This window comes from Mesocricetus auratus, unplaced genomic scaffold, assembly GCF_017639785.1.
Source record: "Mesocricetus auratus isolate SY011 unplaced genomic scaffold, BCM_Maur_2.0 Super-Scaffold_100004, whole genome shotgun sequence".
NCBI lineage: Eukaryota > Metazoa > Chordata > Mammalia > Rodentia > Cricetidae > Mesocricetus > Mesocricetus auratus.
This window is the reverse complement of record NW_024429189.1, coordinates 113,318,288-113,330,517: the sequence shown is the minus strand read 5'-3', so window position 1 is coordinate 113,330,517 and position 12,230 is coordinate 113,318,288. Positions and strand designations below refer to the sequence as shown.

The 12,230-nt window shown below is 49.6% G+C and overlaps 1 long non-coding RNA gene across 1 annotated transcript; it reads right to left on the bottom strand.

The window, feature by feature from the left end:
- Window positions 1–8,980: 8,980 nt before the first annotated feature.
- Window positions 8,981–10,119, bottom strand: LOC121140551. The gene is made up of 2 exons (XR_005877463.1): window positions 9,720–10,119; window positions 8,981–9,333 (listed from the first exon to the last, which is right to left on the bottom strand). It is a non-coding gene; the product is annotated as an uncharacterized LOC121140551 (long non-coding RNA).
- Window positions 10,120–12,230: the final 2,111 nt, after the last annotated feature.

The window sequence follows — 12,230 nt, the reverse complement described above, 5'->3', positions numbered from 1 at the left end:
CCCTAGGGGGCTCAAAAACTAACTTGTAATTCAGCCAATGGATTGCCCATCACCTATGGGAAGCTCTCGGGATGAAGTACAATGAAGTCTAATTTCCTGCCATCACCTTCTCACTCTAATACTTAAAAAGATCCGGGATTGTAAATAGACAATCCTCATAGGAAATGCCAATCGCACTTGCTCTCCATGCCTTTCTGTGTTTTATTTCCAATGATGCAAGTGTGACCACATGCCTTCTAAGGAAACACAGGCTGCTTGGTTCTCTCTGTTTTGTAAATGCCATGCAATATGCCTTCCTTTGGTAAGGTCTCTCCTGGTAGAGAGCAATCCCCACCCCCACCCACTGCCAAAAGAAGGACAAAGGACAAAGGAGTGAGCAGGACATTGCCTGTGGTTCATGAAGTAAGGCAAGGCTTGAACCTGGGAGGAGCTCACTGTTGTAAGGAGACAACACCCAACTATCCTGAGTCTAGAGCACCTAAATTTGGGACTCCTTCCCCACTTCTGCCCTGTGACCTCTTGTCTGTAAGAGAACTATATCATCCAGACAGAAACCTCTGACTAGAAACCAAAGAATAAGACTAGCCTTTAATACGAAATATTAAATATTCAATATTTCTGGGGCTGGGGTGTAACTTAGTGGTAGAGTTCATATACATGAACTTATTGTGTACATGGTTCTTGGTGGCAGTACTCCTGTAAACAAAGGACACTGAAAATGATGTGGCTTTCCATTTTAAAATTCTACTATATGTATCTTTTTACTGGAAAACAATAAAATATCTCATGGAACAATCCTTTCTTTAGTCTTGAATACTGATAGTTGAAACAGTGCCCCTCTCTCACTGTCATCAACATAATGGACTGAAAAGAAAGAAAACTACAGGAGAAAAAAATTAAAAGAAACAGGAGACCGTCAGGCATGGTTGAAACATGGCTTTAATCCCAGCACTCAGAAGCTAGGAGGAGCAAGCGGATCTCTGTGAGTTTGTGGCTAGCTTGGTCTACAAAGCAAGTTCCAGGATAGGCTCCAAAGCTACAGAGAAACTCTGTCTTGAACATCTCCCCCAAAAACAAAGAAAAAGAAAAAGAAAGAAGGAAGGAAGGAAGGAAGGATGAGCTTGGTATGGTGGTATGGGCCTGTGATCCCAGCACAAAGGAGGTTGATCAGTAGTAGTTTAAGGCCAGCCTGGGCTGAGAGATTTTCTTAAAGACAAAGCAGAAGAGGAAAGTGAGGGGTAGAGGGCAAGGAAAGGTAAAGAAACATTAATGAAGGCAGAAAAGCAGACACATGGAAAGAAGGAATAATCCAGTTCAGACTATGAATGCTGAAAGCTACAGCATGAAAGAAGTTTGTGAATATAGAGATCATCTACACAGAGACAAAGAACACTGAGCTAATACCAGGGACTTACTCACTCACTCAAATTAATCAGCAATCACTAATTCACATGAGTTGATCTGGCTGCCAGTCATAGAATTGATTTGCCTCCTTATGAGACACTATGGTGACCTTGAGGTGTCCTTACCTTCATGCAGAGCATACTTGTGTTCATGCCCCGAGATCTGACACTCACTTGTGGCTGTGCAGAGGTGGATGGCAGGGAAAGTACAACTGGAAAAGCTGTCTGACAAGACCAGAATGCAGAGTGCTCTACCAAATGCCCTGGAGTCTCCAAAGTCAATGACAATAGGAAGGCTAGGTGAAAGAATAGGTGGCAAAGAAATAATGTGGAAGACATTAACAAAGTTTCCAGGACTGGGACATAGCTCAGTGACAGAGTGCTTGCCTAGTATCTGAAGGTCCTATTGGTCCTAGTACCAATTTAAAACAAAAACGCAAATGCAGGGACTAAAGTTATAGCTGGGCAGTAGATGCTGCATGTGTGAGGCCATGGGTTCAATGCCGGACACCAACAAAACCTCCAATATGATACATGGCTGTAATAAGTCCTACATCTGAAAAAGCCAAACTGTTATAAAATAGATTGTGTTTTCAGTAAAACTTAAGAGCTATAAATAGGGAATGAATATCAGACGCTATTATGGCATTGATACTGTAGATGTTCTGAAGTGTGGTGACATGATTGTAGTTCTTCTTGGGAAGTACCTGCTGATACAATCAGTGGGGAAGATATCAGGATGCCTGCAACTTTAATGCTACGCATGAACCAGGGAGCCTGACACAGGAGGATTACAAAATTGGGACTATCCTGAGCTACACTGTAAAACTTTGTTTCAAAAATAGTCCGAATAAAGGTGGGAAGATGGAAAACTATGCTCAGAATCACTTGTGTTCCCCAAATTTCTTTTCCACTCCTCCCATCTTCCAGCCCAAATGAAGAAGAGAGATGTTGGCCTTTTAAGCAGCTTTGGTTGAGATAAAACTCATGGACTACACAATCCATCTGAGCTGTGTGTACAATATCAGTGGGCTGTGGTGTATTTGCAGCATTGTGTATCTATCACCAAAGTCCACTTTATGAATCTGTTTTGGGTCTCGCCACAAATATCCATACAACTCTAGTCTCTACTCCAATTCCAGCTTACCACTAACTTAGCTCTGTCTCTACATGCACTCAATTTTTACTTTTTTGAAGACTTGGCACAAGTTGCCAACTCTTTCCCAAAACAACCTGTGCTGTGCTGCACCTGCTCCCTCTGGGTCTCTGTAGGAAATAAGGGGAAGCTGGGACTTTGCTTGGCCTCTGACTTCTGCCTCCTGAGAGATGTGTGGGAGCAAAAGAAACAGGTGTGCCCTCAAAGAAAGTGCTTCTGGGTTCCACACTGGAAGAGCACAGCCTATGCTTTTGCTAGCTAAGGGCCCTTCCTGGTGTCTTCAACTTACTCTCCGGCTGTGCATTCTTGACATTTGCAGGAACATCACTTCCTGACTCCTGTTGTAATCAGGTGCATTTGTCTGTCTGTCTCAGACCTCACCTCCACAAAAGCCTCTCTGGACAATATTCATGATGTTCACACACAAGGAATGCTTCCTTGATGAGACAGGCCCAAATGCCTGGGAAATTCTGGTGAGAGAATCATGATATAGCTATTTGGCAGGTTGGTTTGTTCTGTGGGGTTTTTTTTCTGTTTGAGACAGAGTCTTGCCATGCAGCCCAGTCTGGACTTGAAGCATTGAGTCTTCTGTTGGAATCGCAAGCATGTGCTTCCAGGGAGCCACACTTAGCTGCACAGTTCTCTCCGTTTTGTTTTTTGTTGTTGTTGTTGTTTTTGTTTTTCTTTTAAGTCAAAACGTATTTTGACTCAGTTCAAAACACACTGGATTACCTTATCCAGGTGACTGTTTACTTGAAAATTCTAAGAACTGCTCCCTCCCAGAGAAAAACCATATAAGGCCTCAGAGCAAATGATATTTTGGGGAAAATTGGGGAAAAAGACTTTTCCAGTATGAATTCTGTAAAGTTTGAATCTTTGATTCGGACATGAACATTTCCAGAATAATAACAGCATTAAAAAGTTTGTGATTCAGTGCATGCCTTGGGAGGCAGAGGCAGGCAGACCTCTGAGTTCCAGGCTAGCCTGGTATACTGTGTGAGTTCCAGGACAGCCAGAGCTACACAGAGAAATTCTGTCTCAAAAAACAAACAAACAAACAAACAAAACAAAACAAAATGGGACTTAGACCTGTGTAGGTCTGAGGTGCTTGGTGAGGCCAGATTTTGCAAGGGTTTCTGAAGAAGCACAGAGAACCCTCAGGAGGATGCAGCTAAGCAGCTGCATTTCATCTGCAACTTGCCCTCACTGCATCCTCTTTGTAGAGAATTTTTATTAACAATTACTTGAGTGAAGCGTTCAGACATTTGCTATTTCTAAATGGTTTTTCTGACTATGGGGATGAGATGGACCCTGACTGGTGAACTCTGTGCTTCCTGTCTGTCAGTCTGACTTGGCTGAGTCTGACAAATACTAACCTTCTAAGTTCCCTTGTACATCTCAGAAGAGCCTCGCTGCTTTCTGTGATACCAGCAGGAGAAACCCACAAGAGTCTATCACAGAGCACATCATTCCCCACAAGGCAACTAATGTAAAGGGTGCCATCAGCTCCCCTTGTCTAATGCTGGACATGCAGCAGAAAGTTCCTCCAAAGAAACAGTTCATCACAAACTCCCGAGTCTAGATGTTTGAAGGTGATATAAAACCAAAGATTCTGTATTTCAGTTTTTAAACATAAATAATGACTTAAAATCCAAGAAGTGATTTTCTAACATCAACCATCCCTGAAGTCCTGAAGGCAGATTTAAATTTTTCTATGGTCACTAGAGATTTCTGGATACTCTCGCTAAGGCTCAAAGCTGCTAACCCAGAGAGGTATTGTCCATGTTCTCGCCCAGGTGGGCTTTCTAGCTCCCTTGTGACCTGTTGAATGGTTTCTCCCCCACCCCCCACACCCATTCTCTCTTTCCTTCCCACCTCCCTTCAATAGCATCATTTTCCACCCTTAACAGCCACCTAAGGACAGTTATCCAGGAAACACAATGCCAGGGTAACTTGTAATAGTGAAGTCAGATGCTTATGTTTTTCCCTGCAGTAGGGTAACATTTCTCATCTCTGATTTTCTGTGGCCAGAAGGAAGATGTCATTCAGGGAACCCCAGGTGTTTTGAAGATGAAAAGGAAGGTAGGAGGCCTGGCTCAGTGCTTATTAACCACAGAGAGAGCTGGGTTCACTTCAAGAAAGAATCAAATAATGGCCAGGAGAGACAATGACTCTTAATGAATTCATGTGAGGGAAGTGTGAGGTGACCAGTTTGGGGACATGCAGTCTGCAGACTGCCTTCTGAAAGAGAAAAGCAAGACAATTGTTTTCTATTAAGGTGCAATATGTCCTTGCATTTCCTGAAGCACACGGGGCTGGCTGGTTTTCACATCCGGCTGCCAGCTTGGCTTCTCTAGGAGGGCCTTGGCCTCCTTTACTTTAAATACAGCCTGAATTTGCGACACTGGGGTCCCTGAGAAAGGAGTAATCTCAGTGTTCCCTCCAGGTGAGCTTCAGCTTCCTAGGCATGACCCCTATCCCAAATCAATCACTCCCTTGGGGTCAGAGACCCTCCGCCTTTATCCCACCTACGTGGGAAACTGGGTAAGACCAGTAGCTTTCAAGTATCAGCTTTTGTGGGTCGGACCTAAGTGCCATGGACTTTCTGAAAAAGAAGTCTCCCAGAATTGAGAAATGGGGGGGGGCGCAAGAGCAAAGAAGTAGAAGAGGGGTCAGAAGGGGGAGTGAGGTTGACTAACCCTAGACAGGTGGCACTTTGGCACAAATACCCTGGAATCACTTTCTTCCTGGGCTGCAGAGAGCTGAATACCTTTCCCAGGAAGACTCTTCAATCTGGGCTAAGGAGTGCACCAGGGGAGGAGCCTGGAGCGGAGGACCAGAGGTCTGTGACCTCCTACCAAGTGCTATCTGCCTGGGACCCGCGTATCTAATGTAAACGCGGTTTCACACATAAATAACGTGCCACATCTGGCCCTTTGGTTTTATGGCGTCTTAGCGACCAAGCAATTTATAGATGGCGACCTTGTTAACCAGCAGCCAGGGCTCGACAAGAGCTACACCAAGCCAGGTACTGATGATCACAGAGGAGGAGCGAGTGCAAGGAGAAACTGTGGGCCCGGGTCTCCAGCTCAGAAGGGCGCTGCCACCAAGAAGCCCCACCTCGGATTTGGGGGGAAAGGGGCCACAGCAGGGTGGAAGGTGGAAGCCCCCTCCCTCCCAGGCTGGCCATGTGGCAGCTGAAAGAGCCATCGAAGCCCAAGTGTGTTTGCGCTCATACCCAATTTATTACCGCTGAACATATGGCCAATATTTTGACTCACGTCAGTCGGGCTAGGAAAACAAACAGAGCGCTGCGCGGGGGAGCGGCCCCTCAGCTGAGGCTGCTGTGGCCGCCGGCCGGGAGCGGGCGGGTGAGCGCGGCTGGAGCCCCAGCCCAGAGCCGGGAGGAGGGCGCTCGTCACAGCCGGCGATTCCAGGCTCCCCAGCGGCAGGCCGGGAGTCCCCGAGGCAGGGATCCGCAAGCTAGCCGAGTCGGACTGCGCCTCTGCCGCGCCGCAGGTGAGCCTCCTGCTCGCGCGCGTCCTACATGCATGCTCCGGGGGCTGCGGGAGCGGCGACCCGGCGACAGATGAGGCCCGGCGCCCCTTCCCGCTGCTAGGATCTACTGTCTGTTCTTTCTGGGCTGACAAACGCTGGAGTCTCTGCTATCGCCCGGGATGTGACCTCATCCAGGGCTGGGACCTCGTTGAGCCACCGGAATTAAGCTGGCCTGTGTTCGGGTTGGGGTCCCCCTGATAAACGTGGCGACCCACTCGTCCATCTCTGGACTCGCGGGGTGGCTCTGTCCCAGAGTCACGAAGTCGGGAAGCAGCAGGTGGGCAGACCCAGGCATCTTAAGTCCTCCCAGGACTTGGCTGGTCACCCGGGCGGGGAAGGAGGTTTTCCGGAAGGGCAGCCTCCTCCTCCGGCCCATCTGTCGTTGGGAAAAGTTTTACCTGCCACAGAAGACAGGTGTTGCTGTGACCAAACCTGACAGCACGTGGGGCTGCTCTGGGAAATAGGGGTAGCTGGGTTGGCGCGGACGATCCCTCAGTGTAGCGGCCAGGAGCGGCGTCCACAGCCATCACCCCCAGCCCCCGCCCAAGCCGAGCCCCGCAGACCCTCGGGCCCCGCCCGGGAGGCCTGTGGTGGGGGGAAGGGCGCAGCAGGAGGGGGCGTCCCAGTAGGTGGAGGACCAGATAAAGGCGCGTGTTGAAACGCCGCGGTGCTGTCCCCACAGCGCTGGGAGTGGGAGGCGGAGCAGGCGAGTCTAGCGCCTTGCCAGCCTCCTCCCCACCCCCCGCGACTCTCCGACTTTGCTGGCTGCGGTAAGGAAGGACTCGCCGCGGCCCCCACCTTTGCGGGGTGAGTCTTTCCCGTGTGCGCCGCTGGTGACTCGCGATTGAGGGTGGTAAACAGAGGCCAGAATCCCAAGGAATTTGGAGATGGCGCCTAGTGAGAAAGGAAGGTTCCTTCTGGGGCGGAACTGGCACGCGAGTGGGGCTGGGAGCCGTGAGGAGCTGGAGGATGAGTGGTGCGGAATCGGAGCGAGGACCCACAGGGCTGGGGCTGCAGCTGTGGACACGGTGGTCGCTGGGGAGGCAACGAAAACCTGCAGTTTGACACGTTAGTGTCTCCTGGGCCGCACCAGGCGCTGGACAGTTCTCGTTTGTGACAGTAGAGATCGCCAGAGGATCAGAAATGAACCTTGGTGGGGCCTGTTAAAGTCAGGGTCTCTACTGGGAGACCCCTCCGTTGATCCTGCCATGCCCTTCCCTCCCCAGCACGCAGACGCACAAAACAGGCCTTTCTATGCCTCTCGCGCCTTCTCCACTTTGGTTGCACATGGGATGGAGAAGGGACATTGCTTCCTGGGAAACATCCGGTGCCCAGATTGGAGGAATAAGACACAGAGCCCCAGTCGCCCCCTTTCTGTGCTCTGTGCCGGAGGCCCCCGCGGGTGCACGTCTGCCTCTCTGTGCATTTAGCTCCGACTAAGAGTGTGCCTTCCTCTCGCACGGGTGACTACGTTGCCCATCAGCCCGCCTGGTCTGGCTTGAAGTGTTGAATGCTAACGGGTTATGAGAGGCAGCTTGATTCCCAAAGTCTGTGGTAATGATTCTGTCACGTGTTAAGGAGTAAATTCAGATAAGGAAGTGCTTTCAGCGCCTTGCTTCCCTGAGAAACCCGAATCTCCCGCATTGGAATCGCCTTTATCAAGGGAAGGTCGGGCTTGGCTGGAAGAACGTTCCTGAAGGCAACAGTGATGACGCGTAATCTCATTGTACCATATTTAATCATTAGAGCTGTGCTAACGAATAAAGCAAAGGGGTTCGCCTGCGGGGACGTGTCGTTTGGTTTCCCAATAAGCGACGATAATGGGTTAGCTGGAACAAGGCTCCTTTGGCCTGAGGGAGGCTTAAAACTACGTTTTAAATTTTGTAGTCTGCCCGGAGCCACATTTCGTGTTCAATTTAACATCCATGAAAGTTAAACGGCTTTTCTCGCCTCTTAGTTTATTGGATGCATTTTCAAAGATCTCATTAAAGTGCATTTATCAAAGTCCTAACATATACCCTCGGGGTCTTGTGCCCACACAATGAGGCCGATTAATATGAGAAATCCCAATTTCTATGACAATTTACATACTAGGGAGATACTCTCTCTTTGGTGGGGGCAGATAATTGTAAAGTGTTGTATATTTTGCCTTGAAAATGAAAAAGGGGGGCTGCCTGTTTTAGCTATCTTTCTCCTGCAACCACATTTACCTGCTTGGGGACCCCAGGCTGTAGGTCTCATGATTGATTAGTTTTCATTTTTCTCTGGTTGTCTGCCGCCGGGGGTGGGAGTTCTCAGCTATTCCTGCAACATAATTGGAGCTCAGTCCCTGGGCTTGGAAAACTTACTGAGCCCACCTTCTTGTTGACTCAGGGGACTATCTGGACGGCTCCCTTCATCCTTCCTTTCCTGTAGTTAAAGGGTTAATGCCATGATACGCACCAAAGAAAAGAAGAAAGGGGAAAACTCACCTTAGCTTGAACCCAAAGTGGATTGCTTTCACTCAGCTAACCCCTATGTTCTGCCCTATCTGCTTTATAACTAGTGAGGGCAGGTTCTTCCCTGCCAGAAGTCTGCCCTTCCTACCCTGGCTCTTCCACACAGCTTCGGTCAGTGCGCTCCGCCGACCCCCAGGCAGCACAGACACGCAGTGATCTCAAGGGTTTCCTAGCTCCAGGGGCAAAGGTGGAGGCCAACCAACTGAAGCTAGAAGTGACTTTCAATGAGCATCCAGCACATTTTCCGGGTTGGGAAGGAGCTGAGAGGTACTCCAGGCCACAAAGCCAGAATTTCTTTCACGTGGAATAGCAGCGCTGACACCTCGACTTCCTCTAACCCCAGCTCTCCCAAAACCACCCCAGGGTCTGTTTTGAACGGTATCTTTTATTATTATTATTGTTATTATTATTATCATCATCATCATCATCATCATTGCTCCTGGGAATCAGAATGGAAGCCATTGTCTATGCAGTCTATTTCGAGTGCGTACCAGTCTCTGCCTCCAAACCTGAGATAAAATAAACCTCCCTCCTCCGACAAAACCTTTGTGTGGGCGCCGTTAATCCTCACTGGAGCAGGAAGGTGCGCCGCTTTGTTTCGGAGTGAAGGAAGACAAACGCTTGCACCTTGGCACTAACCAGACAATAAACTAATCCACGTGAAGGTTGTTATCTGAGATGGGATGTGCAGGGCCTGAGAACTCAGCCTCATACTGAGCTAAAAAAAAAAAAATAAGACAGAAGAAAAAATAATAAAAATACATGAAGTCAAACAAATCAGTGTTTCCAAATAAAGGGAAAAGACCTTGTATTTTTTAACGATTGAAAGTACTTTGTAGGTGGAGAGAACCAGGGGTGACCCCCGAAGCTTTGGGCTCCTCAAGGTCGTCTGCCCCCTTTGGATCCAAGGACCCACCCCCGCCCCACCCCACCCCACCCCTGCCCCCTAGGACTTCATCTACCCTTTCTTCCCTTAGAGAACTCACTTTCCCACCAAGCTTTCACCCGCAGAAAGCAGGAGATATAAACTCAAAAGTCCCAGGAGGCCCTTCAAGCCCCGCTAAGATGGGGGTGGGGTAGTAAAATGCCATGCAGGATGGCTACCTCATTCATAAGTACACGGACAAAGCTCCTGTCGAAGCTCCAAAGCCTCTGTTTGGCCTTTCCTAAACTGCCTTTCTTCCTTGGCTTGTTTGCTAGAATTTAGAATTCACACCCCCAACAGGGGGCGTGAAAGCCACCGGGTGGAAATGAGAAAGGCAGAAAGCAGGTCGCAGGTGAATGGCCCCTTGCTCCAGAGCGCAGAAAAAGGCACTCGTGTTTGTGCTACCTAGAAAGTAAACAGGTAAACACCGGCCGACTTGGAGGCCACTTGTCCTGGAGTGGGACCACTTAGCCTGTGTACACTCTCCTCCCCTCCTGGGCCTCCAGTGGTTGTTCAGCTCGGTGGCCGGCTCTCCAGTCGCTTGAGCTGGTGCTTCCTTCTGTTCAGAAGCCGCCTCCCCCGCCCCCACCCCTACCCCAGCATCCCAAGGAAGATTCTCCTCTAGCTTCCGGGAAGAGAGGGCCTTCCTTCTGTCGCCTGCTGGCAACTCACCGAGAGCCTCTTCTAAGTGTTGGAAGAATGAAAGCCTGAAGATAAAGACCAGGGCCTCCCGCAAGAGGCCTCCAGCTGTCCGGTTGACCCCGGGAGGAGTACACGTTATTCCACCACGTAGATGTCAAACCGGTCTTCCTCTAGCCCAGGGCACTCTCGGTGTAGAAAACTTAAGTGCCCACTTCAACTCCCTCCCTAAGTTTGCAAGAGCAGGAGAAGGCCCTTTGCGGAGACTCCCGGGCTGCCCTATTGGGGCAGTTAAATCCAAACACAAGCTTGATGGCACTCAAAACGTAGACCTCTCCTGGACTCAAGACAGCCTGGAAAGAGTTTACTACAGAATTCCTCGTTGCCAAGACTAGCGCAATTCCTTGTAGAGTTGAAACTGATGCCCGCACAAGCAGGCACTTCATACGTCTTGAACTGGCAAGGTCAGGGTAGCCGGAACTCTATTGAGGGAGAAAGGGGCAAGCAACTGGGTCCTCTCAGCCTGCCCGGAAGATGATCCAAAGGCCTAGTGGTGACTCTCTGGGAGGCGTTTGGGGGAGTCCCTAGAAGACAACCGCTTGTTTAATTTGGTTAAAATAAATGCCTTTGCTTCTGACCCATCCATTCTTTTGACCCCAAACCCAGCCCTCGAAGTTCAGATGATGCTGGAGCTTAATCTAGGCGGGAGACTTGTCCCTGGCCTCCACCAGCGCTGGTGTAGGCCTCCCTAAGTAGGCTGGCTCCTCCGGGGGGACTTGCATTTTATGATCTTCCTCTAACAAGCCCAGTTTCTCCCCCTCAATTACGAGCATCCCAGCGGGCTTCCTTCATCTTTTCAATTGCAAATGTTAACGCTTTGGAAGCAGCTGAGGAAACCCCAGGGGCCACGAAGGGGTGAGGAACTGTATTCCTGGGGTCCCCTAGGAGAGGACTGGAGGGGCACGACTTGCTGTAACTTGCTGTCCCTCCTAGTCTAGCTGCCAGGTGCCCCCAGACCTACAAAAGCCGGTTCAAGGGGTGAGGATGGAGCTGGGAGAAAGCCAGGTGACTGTCTGAGTCTGGGCAAGGGGCCCAGGGAGGACAGGCCCTGAGGTACTCCAGAAAAGGAGCTTGTGGGCTGAGCTGCCTTCTGGTTCCCTTTAATTGAGACCCACCAGTAGGTCTTGGAGAACCTACTGGCAAGGACAGCGTCTACAAATTTGGGTTGCCTCCCTCAGTGAACTGGGGCTGAGGGGTGTCAGTCTCAAAGCACCGAGCCTGCACTTCCTCACCACCGTTAATTCCCAGGATTCCCTTAGGAAAATGAACAATTCTCGGGTTCACTTTCCAGGGAAGGGGGCATAGTCAGTAGCCACTGACTACTTCCGAGAAGAGAGGCCCACTGTACTAGGGAAAGGGGGAGCAAAGTTGGGAAGTATAGAGAACTATGTGATTCTAAGACCAAGGAAATGGGCAGGCAGGCTCTGGGGGGCTCCTGGGAGAACACCCACATCAAAGACTTAAAGGTGGCTCTGAAATTGGCGACAAGAGACATTTTTTTGCTGAAGACCCCCTTTTCACCAAGTTCAAGAATTGGCCTGGGTTCTGTTCTCTGGCCCCATATCCCATCCTTTTGGAGGCTCCCTGGTCTCCAAGGAGGTCCCCTCCTGTAAGACAGAAGAGTAGGAGGAGGAACAAAGAAAGAGGTGGGTTTTTTTCTTTTTCTTTTTTCTTTTTTTCCTGCAATGCTTGAGTTGAGAAACTATTTCTCCCAGTATTTATTTAGTCACGGAGGAACAACGGTGTAGTAAGCCCACCCTGCCCCTGGATCTAACTTGGGTTCTTCCCAATTCTGGAAAGCTGACTTCTCCCACCCCATAGGCAGTCAGCCCTCCTCTGAAAGGAGGGAGGAAGAGGCTACAGGCACGAAGGCTGGGAAAGAAGCTGGAAGCGGGTGGGGAGCACAGAAAGTAATAAGTTTGAGGAACACGTTTCAAACCAGATACTAATTCTTGCAAAGGGAAAAAAGAGGAAGAAAGGAGAAAAGAAAA